The sequence below is a fragment of the Schistocerca piceifrons genome, chromosome 1 (genome assembly GCF_021461385.2).
Source record: "Schistocerca piceifrons isolate TAMUIC-IGC-003096 chromosome 1, iqSchPice1.1, whole genome shotgun sequence".
In the NCBI taxonomy this organism is placed as follows: Eukaryota; Metazoa; Arthropoda; class Insecta; order Orthoptera; family Acrididae; genus Schistocerca; species Schistocerca piceifrons.
In genome coordinates, this window is record NC_060138.1 from 832,246,150 (window position 1) to 832,249,426 (window position 3,277).

At 46.3% G+C, this 3,277-nt stretch overlaps 1 pseudogene; it reads right to left on the minus strand.

The window, feature by feature from the left end:
* Nucleotides 1-378: 378 nt before the first annotated feature.
* LOC124722856 lies at nucleotides 379-496 on the minus strand (annotated as a pseudogene).
* Nucleotides 497-3,277: the final 2,781 nt, after the last annotated feature.

A 3,277-nucleotide genomic window follows, 5' to 3' on the forward strand; every position in this document is an offset into this window, starting at 1 on the left:
TAAGATTGGGGTGCCTTTTTAAAAACGTATAAAACCATTCTGAAGTTGCCACTTTGGCATTTATGCAGATGTCATTCACTTTTACTTCATTCGCTAATGCTAGTTCACAGGCCAGTTTCTGAACAATTTTAGACGTTAATCCATAGTAAATCTTAGCACTTGTTAAAATATAGTTAGCATTCTGTCTTCAGGCCAGAAGTGGCCCATCGGGACCGTCCGACAGCCGTGTCATCCTTAGCTGAGGATGCAGATAGGAGGGGCGTGTGGACAGCACACCGCTCTCCCTGTTGTTACGATGGTTTTCTGTGACCAGAACCACTGCTATTCGATCGAGTAGCTCCTCAATTTGCATCAAGAGGCTGAGTGCACCCCGAAAAACGGCAACAGCGCATGGCGACTCGGATGGTCTGCCATCCAAGTGCCGGCCACGCCCGACAGCGCTTAACTTCGGTGATTTGACGGGAACCGGTGTATCCACTGCGGCAAGGCCGTTGCCTAAAATATAGTTACTAAACTCGTTTTCCAAATCATCATTTAATACTTTTCGATGTTTAGCGTATCCCATTTTTAAGTCCCCAACTGCTTCTGGTGTTGCAAGATGCTTTTCCTTTTTAACTTTATGCCCATAAAGCGCCACTTTGTCCATAGCAAATGTTTTTGCTGCTTCCCTGATAGACATCCGGCCTTTCTTAAGCTCTTTATATGCCCACGCAAATATATTAATGGGTATTTCGCCCGTTTCATTCTTGTAATTCCTCGTCATTTCTGAAAACAAAAATACGACATTGTGGGTTAACCTGATACACTATATCAACTTGACCCAAAAGAAGCGTATCAACTTGACCCAAACGACACCATTGCAGTACACTAAAATCTACGTGAAACGTAGCAGTTAAAATTACTGTTTACAGTTAATATTCTTACATTCATCCTATGAAACAATATGATATGTTTGATTGTTCAACTAGCTCTCGAATAACCCTAAAATAAAAGGTAAAAGCGTCTAGTAAAACTATATTTTCATTTGAAAAAAGAAACTGTTTTTATTCACAAAACACAGCGGCAAGCAACCTTCGAATCCGGCACACGCGTGGTTACTGAGTATCTTGCCCCACCACTCCCGTTCCCGCTTGCAAGCGTTTTCACGTTTAGAAGTTATTGGGCCTATATCAACTTGACCCTGTATCAACTAGACCGTCTCCCCTACAGCCCTCGCCGGTTTACGTTTGCTGTGCGGTGCATGATGTTCGTCCGGGTAATGGTGTATCCGTACGCGACCATCAACCTGACATGCCACGAAACTTGATACATCCGACCAGGCGACATGGTTCCATTGATCCACGGTCCATCCTCCATAAACCCGTAAGTACTGCAATCGTAAATGACTGTTTAATTGGATGAACGTGGGAACACATAACGGTAGTCTGCCGCAGAACCCCATGTTCATCAATGTGTGCAGAACTGTGCAATCTTTGGCTTTCTTTTACTCCGTCGTCAGACCTGCCAAAGAATTCCTTCTGTAAGGAGAGGGTTGCTCTGGTGCTTGAGGGTTATCCAATCTCTTCGACAACCGCTAGGTGGGATCCGCCTAACTTCAGATGCTAGAGCAGCAGCGAGGCTGAACTTGTGTCGACGTTTCTGACAGGTACATTTGTAACGTGCTCAGCAAAGCTGTGTGTGTGTATGTGTGTGTGTGTGTGTGTGTGTGTGTGTGTGTGTGTGTGTGTGTGTGTGTGGCGGCGAGGGTGTTACCGAACTGGGGTACATTAGAGAGTCCCTTTGCCATTTCATTCAAGCCCATCATAATGTTGCAATTCGTCGTCACGCTGCAGGAGGGTCCGAAACAGGAGGGCTGAATGAACATAAATACTCTTTGCTGCTTCGGGTCACGTTCAAAATTCGTAGAATGGTTTTGAACGGTCCCTAGTGCTTATGGCCTGTTCCCGAGAGCAATAATTACGGTCGCGCTGCACTGCAAAGGGGTGCGATCACGTTCAATGAGGATGCAGCCCTCAGTTTCCATAGAGAAGTTTTGAAACGTCCGAAGGTGCCCGCAGTGTCAAAAGCTGTCAAGCACACCCTCCTGTTGCTCATAGGACTGCGATAATTTGTTTTCGCCCTAGAAATACATGGGAATCAGCGCCCCAGGAAACAAGTGGTGTCATTGACGCCCTTTATGCGATCCCTTGAGGCCTTTTCTCGTCTCTGAGTGACGATGTGTCTGAAGTGTTTTCGTCGGCCACCCATAAGATGAAAGCGTGATTGCAATACTGGATGTCGCGGTTCTGCCCTGTATCGCACTGGCGTCAGAAGACGAAGTGAAATGTGGATAAGAGGGTCAGAGACGACCTCCTCACCGTGTGACACATCTATAGTGGTGTTGGGCAGAAATGTGGTGAAACGTGGTGTCGGAGTGACATCATTAACGCACCTTACACCTCACATGAACTTCTGAGCTGCGATCTGTTTGCACGTGTCGACGCCTTGCTGTTTGAAATGTCGCCGAGCCAGAGGATGACATCACAGAGGGCAAAGCTTTTCCACCATAACAGAGGAAGGTTTTAGGCACCTGGCAGCCAGACGCCAACGTCAAGCGTCGCATTGGCAGATAATCACTAGATTTCGAAAAAGTGACCCTTTGATTGTGTTGTGGAGTCTACAATCTTCTTCATTTACCTGGCCTTGATCCTATAACGTCACAGAGTGGGCTTGATAATTTTCGGATCTGTCGCCTCCCCTCGCCACACGGAATGTGTCTGCGTCTCGCGTAAGCCCATGTGAGAGCGTCCGAACGTTTTCTAAATTTTTGCGTATAGTGTGACTAAGACGGGACGTGGATTCCAGCTTGGTATTCATCTTACCATATGTGAGAAACAAGCTAAAAGCCATATCCAGGCTGGCCTGCACACCAGCCCTCGTCGTGAATCCGCCGGGAGGATTCGATATGGCTCCGAGGTAGCGATGAAATGCGGGTTTTCTCTTAAAACATTTCACTAGTGTAACGCGAATATCAGGAAATCGCTTAAACATCAAATCCCGGAGACGTCGTACTATCGCAAGCAGCTAATCAGGCGGGTGAATTTGCACATTTTACAATATTTTTGTTTATAACGTATATTCTTGATACAAATGTGAACCCTCCTTTCGTTATTTAAATTACACTGAAGGGCTAAAGAAACTGGTACACCTGCCTAATGTCGTGTAAGGCCACTGCGAGCACGCAGAAGTGCCACAATATGACGTGGCATGGACTCGACTAATCTCTCAAGTCTGAAGT